Source organism: Hemiscyllium ocellatum, chromosome 18 (genome assembly GCF_020745735.1).
Source record: "Hemiscyllium ocellatum isolate sHemOce1 chromosome 18, sHemOce1.pat.X.cur, whole genome shotgun sequence".
Lineage (NCBI taxonomy): Eukaryota > Metazoa > Chordata > Chondrichthyes > Orectolobiformes > Hemiscylliidae > Hemiscyllium > Hemiscyllium ocellatum.
This window is the reverse complement of record NC_083418.1, coordinates 61,568,309-61,587,926: the sequence shown is the minus strand read 5'-3', so window position 1 is coordinate 61,587,926 and position 19,618 is coordinate 61,568,309. Positions and strand designations below refer to the sequence as shown.

The window sequence follows — 19,618 nt, the reverse complement described above, 5'->3', positions numbered from 1 at the left end:
TTTATGAGATTCAGATAAAATGCACTTAGTCCTCATCAATACACTAATAATGATGCAGTAATAGCCCATACAGAGGAACACCTACATCAGCAAATGGACAAATTGTCTTCTAGTTATGAAGAGTTCGGTTTGACCGTTAGCATTAGGAAGACTAATATCATTGTCACTGCAACCACTCAACATTCATAACCTGCCACTGGTGATTGATAGCTTCACATATCTGTGATTTACAATCACTAGTAATTTCTCCATTAATGATGATATTAGAAATTGTGTTGCAGAAGCTGCAGTTATTTTATCGAAGAATGAAGTTACTACAGATGCTGGAAACTGTACTGAAAATGAAAAATGATGGAGATCACAGTGGGTCGGACAGCATCCATTGACAGAAATCAAGCTCATTTTCAAATGAAGAGTCATCTAGACCTGCAACATTAGTTTGCTCTCTCTCCATGGTGGCTTCCTGACCCGCTGTGATCTCTAGCATTTTCTGTTTTCAATCTTTGTTCTATTGAAGCTGAGGAAGTCATTGTGGAGCAACCTAACAGACAATACCAAATAGTGAGTTGATTAAACCTGAGTCCTCAGTGGCGTGACCCGGACATCATATACTAGGCAGATAAAAAAGATGAACAATTCCCACCTTTGCTGTCTGAGATAGATTCTTAGCATCTCTTGAAAGGACAATATCACCACCTCAAATGTCATGGGATGTGCACACATGTACACAGCCAATGATGTCAATACTGGCTCCTCCACATTCATTGGGTGGATGAAAAAGATCTTCTGTGTGGTGAACTAGTCACTTCATCATAACCTTCAGCGCTTCAATATTTCAGCGAGAAGGACCCCTGCAAGTGAGATGTAAAGATAGTAAATGTTGACAATGACAACAGGGAGACATTCTCTGTTGATGGTAACCCCTGTGATTTGACAGAAAGAAAAAGCCAGAAAAAATGGTCAAGAGAAAATTGAAGTGAATAAATTATACACCTTCTCAGCCCACTGATTTACACATGGCCAAATCTGTCATTACAGAGTGGGACATGTGACACTAGATGGTGCTTTGATGTGGAGCAGCCGGTGTTGGACAGAGATGGACAAAGTTAAAAATCACACAACACGAAGTTACAGTCCAACGGGTTTATTTGGAAACACTAGCTCTCGGAGCACCACACCTTCTTCAGGTGGTTGTGAAGCAAGACCATAAGACACAGAATTTATAGCAAAAAGATTACAGTGTCATGCAAGTAAAATGATAAATTTAAAAAACCTAGATTGTTGTTATGTTTTTCATGTTTTAGAATGGGTTGCAGGTTTTAGTTCATTAATATGTAAATCCCAGAACTTCTTTTAAGTCACATTCTCAAGATAACTTAAGATTTCATAACAAAAAGTGACATCTTGGCTCAGACAGTGCATTAAAGGTGTAAGTACAGAATCTGTCTGTATCCAATATTTAGTCAGACTGACTCTATTTCCAAAGTGGAATTTGCAAAATATTATATGGATTGACTGTCTGCATTGGCTGCCTACAGATTATGCAGTTTTTGAGCAAAATAGAATGTCTGCAAATATAATTCTGTGCATCCACATTCACCCCATGGACTTATATGTGTGTGTGCGCGTGCACAGGAGAGAGATAGAGAGAGAGTGAGTGTGTGCATTTGACTGTGAGTGCACGTGAGAGAGTGTGTGTTTGTGTGTGCGTAAGTGTGTGTGTGAGTGAGTGAGTATAAGTCTGTGAGAGGGTGCGTGTGTGTATGTATGAGAGAGACCATGTGTCTGAGAAATGGTGTGTGTGTGTTTCGTGCAGTGGGGTCATCTATAGTGTGACATGAACCCAAGATCCTGGATGAAGCCATCCTCATGGGTACCGAACTTGGCTATCAGCCTCTGCTTGGTCACTGTGCGTTGTCGCCTGTTCTGAAGTCCACCTTGGAGGATGGTCACCTGAAGGTCTGATGCCAAATGCCGCTGACTGCTGAAATGTTCTCCGACGAGGAGGGAACACCCCACCTGGTGATTGTTGTGCAATGTCCATTCATCCGTTGTTGTAGCGTCAGCTTGGTCTTGCCAATGTACCATGTGATGGTGGTACACGTGTGGACACCACCCACCATATCCATGGCAGTACTCGTGTAACACGACCTACATTGTCTATCTCATACGCTGCATGCAAGGTTTGCAGAGGCATGGTACATTGGTCAGACCAAGTAGACACTATGACAATAGATGAATGGACACTGCGCAACAATCACTGGACAGGAATGGTCCCTCCAAGTCGGGGCACACTTCAGCATTAAGGGACGTTTGGCCTCGGATTTTCGGGTGACCATCCTCCAGGGCCGACATTGGGATAGGCAGCAACACAAAGTGGCTGAGCAGAGGCTGACAGCCAAGTTCGGTGCCCATGAGGATGGCCTCAACCGGGACTTTGGGTTCATTTCAAACTACACTGCACAATACACTCTCTCACACACATACACTCTTACATACTCACACACTCACGCAGACCTTCTCTCATGCACACGCTCTCTCATACACACACACATACACTCCCCACACTTACATCCATGCAAGCACCCACTCACAGGCTTATGCCCCACCACACTCACAACACGCTTTACAAACTTATGTACACTCAAATACACACTCTCTCATGTGCACTCACAGTCACATGCACACACTCACTCTCTCTTCCCCTGCACACGCAGAAACATATCAGTCTGTGGGGTGAATGTGCACTTGCAGAATTATATTTGCAGGTCCATTCTATTTTGCTCAAAAAATATACAACCTGTAGGCAGTCAATGCAGACAGTCAATCCATATGATATTTTGTAAATTCCACTTTAGAAGTAGAACCAGTCTGACTGAAGATTGGATAAAGACTCTAACTTAACACCTTTAATGCATTTTCTGAGCTGAGATGTCATCTTTTTTTTATAAAACCTTAAGTTATCTTGAAAATATGACTGAAAAGAAGTTCTGGGATTTACATATTAAAGAACCGAAACCTGTAACCCATTCTAAAAGCTGAAAGACTTAACAACAAGCCAGGTTTGTTAAATATATCATTTTACTTGCATGACACTGTCATCTTTTGTTATGTATTCTGTGTCTTATCGTCTTGCTTCACAACCACTGAAGAAGAAGCAGCACTTCAAAAACTAGTGCTTCCAAATACTGTGTAAACCTGTTGGACTATAACCTGGTATTGTGTGATTTTTAACTAGATGGTGCTTGACATAGAATTGACCACTACCATGGAAACCATTATCTCATGAAGAGGAAGGCTGCAATTATATCTTGAAGAGTTTTGTCAAAAACATCAGTATGATTCAATTTATATTCATGGACAATTTATGAAAACATTGTAAAAAAAGTGCCATTTATTTGGCGGGTTTGTTAACGGGGTATTTTATGCTAAGAAGGAAAACGTTCTCACGCCAAACCACGAAACCAATCATCGATTCACAGTTAGGTTATTATCTTGAAAACATCCCCCTGCCCCCATCTACACCATATCAATTTATTCTCAACACTCCTGGAAACCCACAGCTCCTGTACAGATATCAGCTTTCTCCCCGCCACCCCCATACCTCACTCTTAAAGTGGTACTTCAGACATCAAACATTGTGGTGTTTATAAGTGGATGATATCATCACTGGAAAATCAACATGTACAGCTCGGTTTTTTTTCCAGATAATTTCAAGTTGCACTGTAAACTAATTGAGCATGTGAAAGCGAAATTGACTGAAACTTTCTGTTTGCTTTTGTGTATAAACCGGGGGTGGGGAGCAGTCAGATCGTGACACATTTGTTCCATTGGTGGCAGGATTTCTCTTGTCAGCAACTCGTAAATCATCAGCCACTGTGCTAGAAACTATCAGTCAAGCAGTAACATCCTCAGAGACAGAAAAAGCATCAATTAAGTAAGCAGTAGAAATCCATTTAACAATAAAAAAGTTTTTAAAGTGCTTAATAAACTGCTCTAAAAATATCTGACCAGCAGTGGCAATTGACAATTGCTATTCTTTTGGGTCCCAAATGGGTTCCTTTCCCTTTTTGCTGCATCTACAAGCTGAAGTTGTAATGTCATGAATTCAACAACATCTTTTGTTATTTTATCTCATCAAAAATGATATTATGCAACTAATTCTGAGCAAAGTTTCTATTTCAAAACTGACTGTCCAGGATATTGGAATTATTTAGGTTGCACTCTTCATCTAGAATAAAGAAATTTTCTGACTATTAAGCTGTCATTCATCATTTGGACTAAGGGCTAATAACGTCTATTAGAATCCAGAAAACAGAAATCATTGAACAGCTCTAACATGAGAAAAATATTTATTTTAAATAAAGCAAGGATATTTGGCAAGAAATTTCTTTATACAGCAAAACAGGAAGATCAGTTAATTCTCCAGTGAACTACAAAATGGCCAACGGCCTCATTATTGACTTCACCAGCTTCAAACTCCCTCCACCCTCAGCCTTAATCCATGTTCAGCTCCACCCCCCCTCACCCCCCTGACCTAACCTTACCTGTCCATCTTCCTACTCAACTATCTGCTCCACCCTTTCCACTGACCGTACACAATAACCCCACTACCTGCATCCACCTATCACCATCCCACTTAGCCTTCCCCCAGCCCATTCCTCTTCCCTCTATTTACTTCTGGGTTTCCCTCCCGGTGACAATGAAGGATTTCGGCCCGAAACTTTGACTTTCCTGCTCCTCGAATGCTATCTGACCTGTGGTGCTCTTCCAGCTTCACATCTATTGACCACAAAATGGCCATAAATTGGCTGTTAAATTGTCTCTTTATCTGTGCCTGTTTGCCACTCAAACTTTCTCTCCTCCTTTCTGATAGTTTTTAAAATCATTCTTTAGATTTTTGTCAAGTGTTCTAATGTTTCTTCAGGTGGCTCAGAACCAACGTTTGTTTGATAATGGTCCTCAGAAGCACCTTGGAACTATTTACCGCATAAAATGGAAGCTGTTGGTGTGGTTGGTCATCATCTAATTTGAATTATTTGATTCAATTTCTATTACCTCGATTGCCCCCAGCCGCACTTAGGAGCATATGAATTAGGAGCAGGAGTAAGGCATTAAAGCCTTCAAGGCTTGTCTGTTATTCAATATAATCATAGCTAATGCTCATGTGTTACCTCCTACAGTGGGAGCCCCACCATAAGCTCTTATTTTGTGTACCATGTGGCACCATGTCAAATGCCTTCTGGTAATCTAAATGCACCACATCCTCAAGCTACCTCTACCAGTTTGCTTCACCAAGTATGACTCTTCAACCATCATAATTCTCTCTGTTGAACGTCTGAATCCTTGCCTGTCTTCTCAGTTCTCACAGAGCTGTTCTTTGGTTTTGCCCCAACTGGCATGAACACAACAGTATAGAATATGAGTCTAATCCTTGAGTAGGTACAAAGGAAGCTATGAAATAGTGACGTCTGTAGATGCTAGAGATCAGAGTTGAGAGTGTGTTGCTGGAAAAGCACAGCAGGTCAGGCAGCATTCGAGGAACAGGAGAATCGACATTTCGGGCCAGAGCCTTCTTAATGAAGGGCTCGGGTGCAAAATGTTGATTTTCCTGCTCCTTGGCTGCTGCCTAACCTGCTGTGCTTTTCCAGCAACACACTCTCAACAAAAGAAGCTATGTTAATGACTATGTCATGATTGTATGAGTCTGTGTAGAAATAGTAAGAGCTTAGATCTTGTGCTTCTCCAGAACCTATATGGTCAGTACAATGTAAATAAAAGATTATTTTGAATAGGCCTCAGACTGTAGCCACATCTCTTTCATAAAGCTGTGCATCCTAAACATCCTCTAAAATACCACATGACAACAGAACTAGTAACCCGACTAAGGAGAGGTAGACAAATAGACTAATATTTGTGTGCACTTGCCAAATAACAAATTATCTATGTTGGATGCTTATTCATTAGAACCAATGGAAGCACCTCGTTGGTTACTATAATCTCTATGTATATTTGAGGAAAATTTAATAATCACACCACCATTTTAGCTCAGATCATATGGTCTTTTTGTCTTAAGATAGCCAACTCAACATATTTTGTGTTTTCTTTATGTTATTGGTAAATGACACGGATTGAGTTGGTTGGATTCTTAACAGTTTAGACCACAACTTGGAGTTACAGATAATGATGTCTGCAACTCCTTTGAGCATGCTTCTTGCTGACCAATACATGTAAATTGCATTCTGATCCTTGGCTTTATTCAGTAGGAAACACTTAAAGCAGCACGACTCTGAAAGCACTCATTTAGCATACCTTCTTTTCACAAAGTAACTACGTTCACTAAGTGTGAAAATACTTACATTTAGGCAGTTATACAAAAGTAAAAGAATTTAAACTCAACCTAAAGTACGGGTAGTTGGATAATCTTTTCAGATTCTATGATGGTGTAACCTTCCAGAGCTTTGGGCTTCACATTTGGATGTTTTCAACTTGTGGATGTTTTGGAATCTTGCCTATTGTTAGCCAAGTCGATTGTTGTCCTGATGAAGTTGCTTTCCTTTATTATCAAAACTTATTTTTGTGTACGTTTCACACACAATTGGGATACTTTAGTTCCCTGAGTTGCCTTCTATTTCTCCTTAATGTTTTATTCAGTGTTGTGACAGGGTAGGAATGAGACTCACTGCACATTTTAGATACGTCTATGTGGGATATCTAACTCTGACCTTCTATCTTTCATCCAGATTTGGTTGTTCTGCATTTTCATGTCATTTTGCACCATTTTCATTTTCCCCTGACTTTGCAGCTTGGAAAAGAGTTTCATTCTTGTGAATTCAGTTCCTCTAATCTTGTAGTTGTGGGAAGGCATCTCTTTGGAGAAAGATTTCATCATCCTGAGTCCAAACATACCCTGATTGTGCCACTAGTTGTTCGCGGACTCATATTAGAACTGTACCAACTGGCGTTTTGATTTGCATTCCATTTCATACAGCTCATTCTTCTGCTTTTGTTGTATGTACCTACTGTACTTTGTGGGAAAGTCAATTCACAGAATTGCACCTTTATTGTCATCAAATCTTCCTGGGTAAAAGTTTTCTCAGCCTGGACTGACTTGAGGACTCTCATGTTGGAATTGACATCTTGATGATCTTGGGAATGATAGTCATCTTGAGATCTGTGCATGCCTGTCATCCTGGAACTTCTGGTCCAGTCATGTCCACTGGATGGAATGCTGATGGTTGCCATGCAGAATTGCCACAGCTGCATTTTATCATCAATGAATCAATGCAAATGATTGGTGAATTTTGCTGTGTACAACTGACTTCCAACAATTCAGATATATATCCTTTAGAGTTCTGTCATTTTTTCATCTCGAGTGCATGTTTGCCAAATTTCTTCAGACATTTTATGTTAATCATGGCAAAAGCTTCTAATAATTTGACTTTGACCACCCAGTGCATTACATTTGCAATGTGAACAGCCTTTTTGTCTTCCATCCAAGTCAATCTTCCTGTTAAATTTATGTACACACTTCGATTTAGGCAGGCTTCCACTGCACTTGCTGTTGTTGCTACAAGCATGCGATGTAAGTTATTTTCTGCTTCTGTTCTTTTCAGCTTCTGGTTCCATCTCTGGAAACAATTTTCTTATATAGACAAGCCCATTACCCTTCTGCATTGTGTGACTTGCAAAGATCTTGCATACAGGATATCTTCATAGTAAGTGCAACTGAGTACATTTGCTAACAGTTTGCTTACTTTCTGTATCCTGGCTACTGCATCAATAGTGTTAACTACACCTCCACATTTACAGATGTCGTTGACTGACTGCAATGACTCTACTTTTTTGGTTATCTTTAATCAATGTATTGATGTCAAGACCTTATTTTATCTCCAAAAGGTAATGTTGGAAAGCATCAATGGAGCTGAAGCTATAACTAGCTTCATTATTCTTTCAAATAGCTCACCTAATGAAAAATCAACCATTACCCTGCTCAGGACTGACAAACCAATCAATTGCTTTTTGTGGCTGTTGCCTCTAACTCATTGGCTCCAGATGGTGAATTCCATGTTTACTTTAAAACTATTTAGCAGCATTGTTTAGTAGGATCGCTGTCATCCTCGTCAGACATGCCTGAAGTATTGACTCTGTCCAACCCCTTATTTTCAAAGGCTATCTTCACTTTCACTGTTAAAAATCACACAACACCGAGTTCTCATCCAATAGGTTTAAATGGAAGCACTTGCTGTTGGAGCACTGCTGCTTCATCAGGTAATTGTGAAGGAGCGCAGCGCTCCGAAAGCTAGTGCTTTCAATTAAACCTGTTGGACTATAACCTGGTGTTGTGTGATTTTTAACTTTGTACACCCCAGTCCAACACCGGCATCTCCAAATCATTCATTTTCACCAATAGCTTATCTGGTTCTGCAGCAGCTAAATAAAAGAAAACTCTGTCTTTTGTTTAAAATGGTTGAATTTAGATAAGAGGTTTGTGACTTTTCAATTCATCCAAGGAAACCTGGTAATTATCTTTCTCATGTTCCCTGTCTTTTGCAAATGCTGTTGGTGTCGAGTTGGTTGCTGTTTTAAAACTCTGTTCTGACTTCTTTCAGCTGTGGCTCAAACTTATTTACAAATCTAGAACACACAGTTCCTGTAGTGACTTGTTTTCTGGGGTTCCAGTGCACACATAACTTCTGCACTGTTTTATTCTTGTCTAAAGCCCTTTCTAATGATTTTCAGGTATGTATAATTTTAAGAAAAATTAGGAGCGCTTCAATAGCACGTTGTCTTTTGCTGTGTTATCAGAGAGTACCACAGATTGAACAGCATGCATTCAGTTTACGCGAAAAGCTCAAATATGTTTTTTCAACAAGTTAGACCAAAGCTTGCTGTTACAGATAACTATGTAGAACTATATATAAAAATTCATCACTAAAGATTTCAGCTAAATTTCTGAAAATCGTAACTTCAAATGAAGTGGACTTAAGTGAAGTATTTATTAAAACCAGTGTTACGTTCCTTCAGCCCTCTTTAACATAATAAAAACATTAAAACATTATATCAGTTCCCTGTGAGTCAAAATATAATTTACTTTAATAGCTAAATTCCTCCATTGGTAAATGAAATAACTACTAAAACAAAATAAACTTTAAAATATGAAAGGAAATATTACTTGCTATGTGCAGTACCTCTTTTAGTGGATCCTCTGAGAATGGAGACTGTCAGGGCATGGCCCAGGGTCAGGAGGTCTTTATGCATCAGCTCCAGGTCCCCTACTGAGGGCATTGCTTGTTTTTGGCTGTAGGTGGCCTGAGCCTGATGGCATCTTCTTGGGGAGGGGGTATGTTCTGTAGTCATTTTGCTGCTACTATTGCATTCAGTCCCCAGTTAAGTCTCTGCTTGGTGGGCTTGCTCCTCCTGATTGTGGCTTCATCCCCTCATCTTGGAGGGTGGATTGGCCAGAGATGCCCTGGGCTAGGTGGAGTTTGGTAGCTCCCTGCATTGTTCCATCAGCAAGAGTGACATTCCAGCTGTTCCACTTGGTGGGGAGGCAGAGGATATTGCTGCCAAGCTTGGTCATAGCTGGTGCCTGGCAGCTAGGTGTTAAGGCAAGGCACAGCTCTGCAGCCAGCAGGGGCAATTGGCTCTGGCGTGCCCAGGTATGTGCCAGAGGAGATGGCGGTTGGCAGGGATGAGAGCTATAGGCTTTGAGGAGATGCTGTCTGGTGGCCAACTATGGTACTGCTGTTCGTGGGCAGCATCACTGGCAGGTGGCCTGAGGCTTGGTGGGTAACAGCTTCCTCTGCAAACTTCAGGCCATGGTGAACATGGGCATATACTACAGGTTGCAGAATGGAAGACGTTCCACCAATGTGGACCCAGTAAGCTATCTGGTTGACATGGATGAGTTGGACCGAAGGGTCTGTTTCTGTGCTTTACATCTCTATGACTCTGTGACTAAACTGGGAAAAATTAAATGAGGATATCCATTATGCAATCTGCTGCTGCCATGCTTATTGCTAGACTGTATATATATTGCGGTTGGTCCATATTATGTGTTGTTCCTTTAGTCAATAGCACACCAAAACTGGAAAAGTTGATGAAAAACACAGAAGAACAAATTGAAGTGTGAGAGAAAATGAACAAGAAACATAAAAACAGACAATAGAATCTTTCATAGGCTGAAATAAGTATTAGATGGTGTGACTGGATATTTAATAAAGGGAAACAAAAAAAAAGCCAGAAACAATGAACACATATTTGGCATCTGTCTTCACAGTAGAAAACACTAAAAGCATCTCAAGAATCATAGAAAAGCTGGGGAAAAGGGAGGGATGAATTTAATATACTATAGACTGGTGAGCATGGCTTCGGTGGTGGGAAGTTGTTGGAGGGAATCCTGAGTGACAGAATTTACATGGATTTGGAAAGGCAAGGACTGATTAGGGATAGTCAGCATGGCTTTGTGCATGGGAAATCATGTCTCACAAACTTGATTGTTACTTCTCCAAAAAATTCAAAGAGTATTGATGAAGGCAGACCTGTAGACAAAATCTATATGGACTTCAGGAAGGCGTTCGATAAAGTTCTTCATGGGAGACTGGTTAGCAAGGTTAGATCTCATGGAATACAGGGAGAACTAGCCATTTAGATACAGAACTGGCTCGAAGGTAGAAGACAGGGGTGGTGTTGTAGGGTTGCTTTTCAGACTGGAGTCCTGTGACTAGTGATGTGCCACAATGATCAGTGCTGGGCCTACTGCTTTTTGTCACTTACATAAATGATTTGGATGTGAGTATAGGAGGTATAGTTAGTAGGTTTGCAGATGACACCAAAATTGGAGGTGTAGTCAACAGCAAAGAAGGTTATCTCAGGGTACAATGGGATCTTTATCAGATGGTCCAATGGGCTGAGGAGTGGCAGGTGGAATTTAATTTCGATGAATGTAAGGTGTTGCATTTTGGAAAAGCAAATCACAGCAGGATTTATACACTTAAGGGTAAGGTTCTGGGGACTGTTGCTGAACAAAGAGACGAGTGTAGGTTCATAGTTTCTTGAAAGTGGAGTTACAGGTAGATAGGATAGTGAAGAAGGCATTTGGTATGGTTTCCTTTATTGGTCAGAGCTTTGAGTATACAGATTGAGACATCATGTTGCAGCTGTATAGGACATTGATTGGGTCACTTTTGGAATACTGCGTGCAGTTCTGGTCTCCTTCCTATCGGAAGGATGCTGTGAAGTTTGAAAGAGTTCAGAAAAGATTTACAAGGATGTTTCCAGTGTTGGAGAATTTGAGCTATAGGGAGAGGCTGAATAAACAATAAAGATTTCTAAAATCTTAAGAGGCATGGATAGGATAAATAGACAAGGCCTTTTCCCCAGGGTGGGGAGTCCAGAACTAGAGGGCGTAGGTATAAGGTGAGAGGGGAAAGATATAAAGGGACCTAAGGGGCAACAATTTCACACAGAAGGCGGTGTGTATATAGAATGAGCTGCCAGAGGAAATGGTGGAGGCTGGTACAATTACAGCATTTAAAAAGCATGTGGATGGGTGTATGAATAGGAAGAATTTAAAGGGATATGGACCAAGTACTGGTAAATGGGACTAGATTAGGTTAGGATATCTGGTTGACATGGATGAGTTGGACTGAAGGGTCTATTTCCGTGCTGTACATTTTTATGACTATGTCTCTAGTCATGATCACTAGAAAATAAGAATGTGGAAAACTCGTGGAAATAAAGGCTGACAGGTTCTCTGGATTGGAAGGCCTGTATTCTAGTGGCCTTCAATGAAATGGCTGAGGAGACACCATTGCTTGTAATCTTCCAAAACTTCCCAGATTTTGAAAGTGACCCTGTCAATTGGAAAGCGCCAATGTAATATTCCCATTCTAAAATGGAGGGACACAAAAAGCAGGAAACCGTAGGCCAATTAATCTAACATCTGTCATCTAAAATGTTGGAACATGCTGTAAAGGAAATAGTTATAGGCCATTTTGAAAATCATAACACAATCTAGCAGAGTCAAAATGAATTTTTTTTAAACATTATAGAGACTGTGTTTGACTAATTTATTAGCCAGTTTTGATAATGTAATGAGAAAGGTGGATAAATGGGAACCTGTGGATGATTTCCAAAGGCATTCAATAAGATACCATATAAAGATTACAGCGTAAGATAAGAGCTTTTGCGTTAGGAGTAATGTACTAGCATGGTTAGAATGGCTAATGTACATGGCATAGAGAGCAGAATTTTACAGTCTACCATTGGCAAGGATAGCCCTTAAAATCTCCACGCTGTGTTGTTGCTGACCTCCCACCCACCCAAACCTGTCAACAATGATACATAGGGTAGATTAGGCCAAGATTAGCGCTCCCTTGCCAAAGCTAATGTCTTAAAGTGGCTGTGCAAGTGCTGTTTCCCAGATAGGTTCAATGTGAGGATGAGGCAGGGAGGATGGTGGTGTTGGTGCTGGAGGATGTGGGGGTGGAGGTGAGTGGTGTAGTAGTACAGCACAGAAACCCAGAATGTAACCCCGCTTGAGCTCCAAGCTGGAACCATCTCCTTTAAAAGGTCCCTTTCCACACCAGATCCCACCCCAGTTAAGGGCCTGTGAAGATATTTTCTCCCCACTGGCCTCGCCATCCAGACCCCTATCCCCTTTCCTCAACACCCTCCATTTGTTGTAGTGAGATATTCCCCCAAGTCACACCAACCTAGTCTTGCACTATAAGATGTAGAATCTTGGCATGAATTGTAGACCTGGCCCTGGCCACTGCTGCCAATTACATTGCTGAGAACTGACAGCCAAACGTCAATCTTGCTGCTATGTCCTTGGGTGGCAGGAGGAACTAATAAATCCTCCCCACTGAGACAGGAGAAATGGGTCATTTTTGTTTTGGCAATGTGCAAATAATGGAGTGCTGCAGGAATCAATGTTGGCCCTCAGGTATTTACAGTCTACGTCAATAGCTATGTCACCAAATTTGTGACTGATATGGAGATAAGTTGGAAAGCAAATTTTAATGAGGATGCAAAGAGGGTGCAAAGGGATTTTGATCAGTTTAGTGAATGATACTTAAGATTGAAACAAAAAAAAATTCTTCCATTTAAGATGGAGAAATTTCTTATCTGAGAATCTCATGCATCTTCGGAATTCTCTTCCAAAGAGAGCAGTAGAGGCTCAGTTATTGAATTATATTCAAGACGGAAATTGACAGGTCTTTGATTGATGAGCAAGTCATAGGAACAGGGACGAAAATTAGGTCAAGGCTCCAATCAGGTCAGCTGTGATCTTTTTGAATAGCAAGACAGGCTGAATAGACTAAATAATTGTATTCTTGTTCCTATTGTTTCTGACTTTATGAATGCTGGACAAGGGAGCTATGTAAGTCAGGACATCAGTAGGATACTTCCGTTCCTCTTGAAATATCAGCTCAGACGCTTTATATCCATCTCAGAAATTTATGTCTAAACCGACTTGGAGTACAGGCTGCACAGGACTGAAGTGTCAGTTTCTGGAGTGGGGCAAGGTTCCATGACTTTCTATCTCACAACAGCTGGCAGCTGTTACAACTGGATTATTTATATTTCAAGGTTAGGTTTTGCAAGTTTCACTTCAACTGGAAAGAAAACTCACCACCTCCTCCTATGTTCCAGTTTTGAATGACATAGATATTTATATCAGCCATTTGGCAGTATGCAAACACAAACCATTTAGTGTGTTCAGTATCTCACCAGTTCGGTTAACACTCAAATTGTCCTACGCAACTTTGCAATTCAAGATTAGCACCTAGCCAAAGACCAAAAAAGAATAAAAGAACATTGATTTCTATGCCTCTGTATTTCTGTCAGAAATGTGCTTTTCATAATTTGGGCTCTTTTATTGTCAGGAAGCCAACCAAAAAAATCTAAAAAAAAACGTCAACTTGTGGTTCTGTTAAAACATAAATTGTTTCATCCAAAAAGCCAAGTAGGATCATCTCATTGAAAGAGTTCCAGTAGTACTCTCATTAAAACATTTACTACAAAGCTGAAATTAAACTACATTTTGTCCTGCTGATTACCAGTGACAATAAAAATAGACCGATCATGCAGTGGTGAAAAATTCTTGATCGAGTCACCCTGCACCTTATTTAATGTTTTTCATTCCAACTGAAGGTTAATAAGAAAGGAAGTTGCTGCTTTTATATTGGTTATGTTGTGATCTCCAGAGAGGTCAAGTAACTTTAGAAATGATCAAAGCAAAAGCTTTCAGGTTTTATGAATCCTACAGTAAAGTACAAAATAAAATCAGCATGGATCCAACATTACTTAACAGGTAAATGATTCATTGAAGTAAAGGGAATGCAGCTGTTACCTGAAAAGGAAGAAATGTGCTGGGTTACTGAGAAAAGCGAAGAAAATGGCTTTAAGTGAAATGCTCATTCAGAAGGCTGCTGTATTTTAGACAAACTGAATAGCCTTACTCTCCACTATAATAATTCTGTGATTCTTTGATTCATTAATTAACACTGTTAGGATGATGGATCAGAGCTCCAAAATATTAATAGATAGTTTTTTTTTACTTTTAATTCTGAAAACCACATTTTAGGCAAAGAAAATGTAGATGTAAATAGAGGGGCTGTCAAACAAAGTCTTGCGTTAAGCCCATCGAATATTGCACCTGGAAAGTGGCAGGGAACTGAAAACGGAGAGATTTTCTGGGAAGAGATAACAATGGGGAAGACTGCCATATTCTTTCAGCAGAAAGCCACTTCTTTTCATACATCTGTTTTCCCCTCCAGAAATATACAAATGAAGTATACAAAAGAACTGACTGCGACACTAGCCTGTGTCTGTTTTTGGCCAGATGGCGAAGTGTGTGGACAAGATAACTGTGAGGATCACAGTTTTGAGAACAGTCACTTTCAACACCCTAGTACTGCAGGTAACAAAGGGAAAGAACTGTAAATTTTCAATGCTGGAAAAGAATCTGAACAACATAATTTCTGCCAACCTGCAAAAGCAAGAATCTTGAAATTGACTGCAAAGCTACCAATGTCAACACTACGATGTCATCCAGTAATGGCGGCAATCATCGTATGTGCTCTTCATAAGCAATTCAAAGACTGTTTATGCTTTTTTTAGTTCTACCTTTTCGGGCTCACCTTTTATTTCTACTCTCTGTGTATGTGTGTTATGTTGCTATTTCTTTTCAGATGTAGTATTTAATAAACTCACTCTTTTTGTTCATCAAAGGCTGGTTAAATTAAGCTTTTTTTTAAAAAACATAAGTTTGTGTAGATCTGGGAGGAAGGAAAGGAATTTTTAAAATAGTTAACATCGTTGAAACCAGCTGAGGGAATGGATGACCAACCCAGAGGAGCTGGTTCATTCCTCCTCACTGAGGAATTTTACAATTGGGGTACTTCGTCTGAAACTGTTACAAATTGGGGAACCTCACCTGTGATCTGACTGTCACATCAGAGCCATCTGACATTCCACTTTGCTGTGCACTGCAGATGTATATCATTCCATAACCGTGTTTATGTCATACTTAGTTGTAAATGGAACATAATCAGGCTTCAGAACAAACCTGTATTTATTGCCCGCGCCTAATGTGCTAGAGAAGATGATGGTGAGTTTTTCTCTTGAACCACTGTAGTCTGCTTTATGGAAATACACTTAGAGTGTTGCTGGGACCAGAGTTCTGGGATCTTGATGCTACAATAGTGAAAGGATGGCAAAACATCTTAATCAAGTTAATTCATGACTTCAAAAAGTGTGGTGCTGGAAAAGCACAGCTGGCTAGGCAGCATCCAAGGAACAGGAGAGTGGATATTTTGGCCAGCATCTGTAGTCCTCACTTTCTCTTAATTCATGATTTAGAAGGCAACTTGAGGATGGTAATGTTCCCATTCACCTACTGCTCTTGTACGTTGAGGTGATAGTGGTCCTTCGTTTGGAACATGCTGTCAAAGGAAGATTGGTAGTTTACTGCAGTGCATCATGTAAATGCTACACACCGCTGCCAATGTGCATTGGTGGTGTATAACAGGACCTTGATAAAGGGGCTAATGGACCAAGGAGTGTCAGATGGACTTTAATTTAAATAAATGTCAGGTGTTGCATTTTGGTATGGCAAACTGGGACAGGACTTACACAGTTAATGACAGGGCCCTTGGGAGTGTAGTCAAACAAAGAGACCGAGGGGTGCAGGTGCAATATTCCTGGAGTTGCCGGTTGGCAGTGTGGTGAAGAAGGCAATTGGTACGCTTGCCTTCATTGGTGCATTGATTATGGAATTGGGAGGTCACGTTGTGGCTGTGCAGGACACTGGCAAGACCACTTTTAGAATACTGTGTTCATTTCCGGTCTCTATGCTTTAGAAAAGGTGTTGTTTAACTTGAAAGAGTTCAGAAAAGATTTACAAGGGATTGAGGGTTTGAGTTTCAGAGAGAGGCTGAATAAAGCATAGAACATAGAACAGAACAGGCCCTTCACCCCTTAATGTGCAAAAGTGAGGACTGCAGATGCTGGAAACTAGAGTCTAGATTAGAGTGGTGCTAGAAAAGCACAGCAGCTCAGGCAGCATCCGAGGAGCAGGAAAATCGACATTTCGAGCAAAAGCCCTTCTCCCCTTGATGTTGTGCCGACATTTTATCCTACTCTAAAATCAAACAAACCGACATACTCTATATTTTACTATCATCCATGTGCATATCCAAAGGTTGCGTAAATGTCCACCATGTATCTGACTCTACTACCACTTCTGGCAATGCATTCCACACACCCACGACTGTCTATGTAAAGAACCTACCTCTGACATCTCCCTTAAACCTTTCTCCAATCACCTGAAAATGATGCCCCATCATGACAGCCATTTTCACCCTGGGAAAAAGTCTCTGGCTATCCACTCTATCTGTGCCTCTATCATCTTGAACACCTCTGTCAAGTCACCTCTCATCCTTCTTCGCTGCAATGAGAAAAGCCCTACGTCGCTCAACCTTTCTTCATAAGGCATTCCCTCCAGTCCAGGCACCATCCTGGTAAATCTGCTCTGCACCCTCTCTAAAGCTTTCACGTCCTTCCTAAAATGAGGTGACCAGAACTAAATGCAATATTCCAAATGTGGTCTAACAAGGGTCTTACAAAGCTGCAGCATAACCTCTTAAACTCAATCCCACGCTAATGAAAGCGAACACACCATATGCCTTCTTAACAACTCTATCAACTTGGGTGTCAACTAGGCTGGGGCTGTTTTCCTTGGAGTGTGGGAGACTAAGGGATGACCTGATAGAGGTTTATAAAATGATAAGGGGCATGGATAGGGTGGATACCCAATGTCTTTTTTCCCTATGTGTGGGAGTCCAAAACTAGAAGGCATAGGTTTAAGGTAAGAGGGTAAAGATTTAAAAAGAACCTGAGGAACACCTTTTCACACAGAGGGCAGTACATGTATGCAAAGAATTGCCGGAGGAGGTGGTGGAGATGGATACAATTACAACATTTAAAAGACATCTGGGTGGGTACATGAATACAAAGGGTTTTGAGGGAAATGGGCGAAATGCTGGCAAATGCGAATAGCTCAGTTTAGGATATCTGGTCAGCGTGGATGAGTTGGGCTTGTGGGTCTGTTTCCCTGCTGTACAGCTCTGTAACTCTGTGTTGGTGTTAATGTTAAAGTTGCTGGGTGGAGTGCCCATCAGACTTCTGTGTCCAGGATGGTGTTGAGATTCTTGAGTGTTTTTGTTGGAGCTGCCTCATCTAGGCAATTGAAAAGTATTTGGTCACACTTCTGACTTGTGCCTTGTACATGATGGATGGTTAATGGGGAGACAAGGGATGAATTCGTCTCAGAATTCTCAGCCTCTGACTTACCCACTTGGCCATGGTATTCATATGGCTAGTCTAATTCCATCTTTGATCAATAGTTAACCCCAACTCCCCCCACTCTGACATGGTTGATTGAAGGGATATACAAACACAAACATTCAATTCAGGAACAACAGGGAGCTGTGCAGCCTGTTAAGCTTCCCACCCCCTCCCCACAATTCATTCAGATCATTGGTTGATTTGATTATGGCCTCAATTCCCTATGAATCCCATGTATGTCAAAAATCTTTCTGCCTCTGCCTCCACCACACTGAGGAGAAGCTTATTCCACAGACGCATAACCCTCTGAGGGAGAAAAAAAATCTTCTCAGCTACTCCTTAAACTATGTTTTTAAACTATGCTCCCTAGTTCTCCCATGGAAGGAGAGATCCATTCAGCACCCACCTTGTCAAGTCCTCTCAGGATCATACATGTTTTTGGAAGATCATCTCTTATTCTTCTAACTTCCAATGGATACATACCGACCCAGCCTGCCCAACTGTTCCCCATAAGGAATCAGTCAAGTGAACTTTCTCTGAACTGTTTCTGATGCAATTATGCTTATCCTGTACACACTGGTCTAGATGGGGGTCTCACCAAAGTACTGCAGCAAAACATCCCTACTTTTATATTTTCCATTCACATTGCAATCATTGCAATCAATTCATTTGCCTTTCTAAGCACATGTATACAAACTTTGTGATTCATACACCAGAATACTCAGATCCCTCCAGGCCTCAGAGTTCTGCAATCTCTTCAGTTGGAAATGGCTATTGTTTGACACTTGTGTGACATGAATGTTACTTGGTACTGATCAATCTGAGCTTGAATGCTGCCCAGGTCTTGCTGCATATGGATACAGACTGCTTTAGGATACAAAAAGACATAAATGACAGTGAACATTCTGTAATCTTCAGAGACAGCCCCATTTCTGACTTTAAAATGGAGACAAGGTCACTGCTGAAACAACTGAAGATGATTTGGCCAAAGACCTTACCCTGATGAACTTCTGCAGTGACCTCCTGACACAGAGATGATTGACCCTCAGCAACCTGAACAATCTTCCTTTGTGCTGAATCCAGCAGTCAAGAAGTTTACTCCTGACTCCCATTGACCATTTTTTCTGTAGCTCCTTGATGCCAAATTCAATCAGGTACAGCCTTTATCCAATGGCAGTCATTGTTACTTCACCTTGAGTTCCGCAATCCTTTGGTGTTTGGACCAAGATTGGAATGAGACCTGGAGCTGAGAGACACTGGCAGAACCTAAACTGAGCAAATGAATAAGTGCCATTAAGCGTGAGTGAAAACTGCGACATAAGTGCTGCTTCACTCTCAATTACACTTTCCATCACTTTGCTGTTGATTGAGAGTAGAATGAATGATTGGCCAAGTTGGATTTGTCCTGCTTTTTGTGAACAGGACATACCTCGCCATTTTTCCGAATTGCTAGGTAGATATCACTGTTGTCATTGTACAGCTTGGCTAGTTTTGGACCATAAGTCATCTGTACTATTACCAGAATGTAGGTAGGGTCAACAATTTTTGTCACATACAATGCCTTCAGTATTCTTTGGTATCATGCGGAGTGAATTGAATTGGTCAAGGATTGGCATCTGTAATAATGGGGCCCCCATGAGGTGGCTGAGATGGATCAACCTCTGGTCGCAGACTGTTGCAAATGCTTCTGCCATGTCTTTTGCATTGATGTGCTGGGTTCCCCCATTGAGTCTTGCACTCTTCCTTCAACTCGATTAGA

The 19,618-nt window shown here is 40.9% G+C and overlaps 1 long non-coding RNA gene across 1 annotated transcript in view; it reads right to left on the bottom strand.

Moving 5' to 3' along the window:
* Positions 1–19,618, bottom strand: part of LOC132824254 (uncharacterized) — a 427,072-nt gene that overhangs the window by 23,287 nt on the left and 384,167 nt on the right. The gene's annotated exons all lie outside the window — the stretch shown is intronic.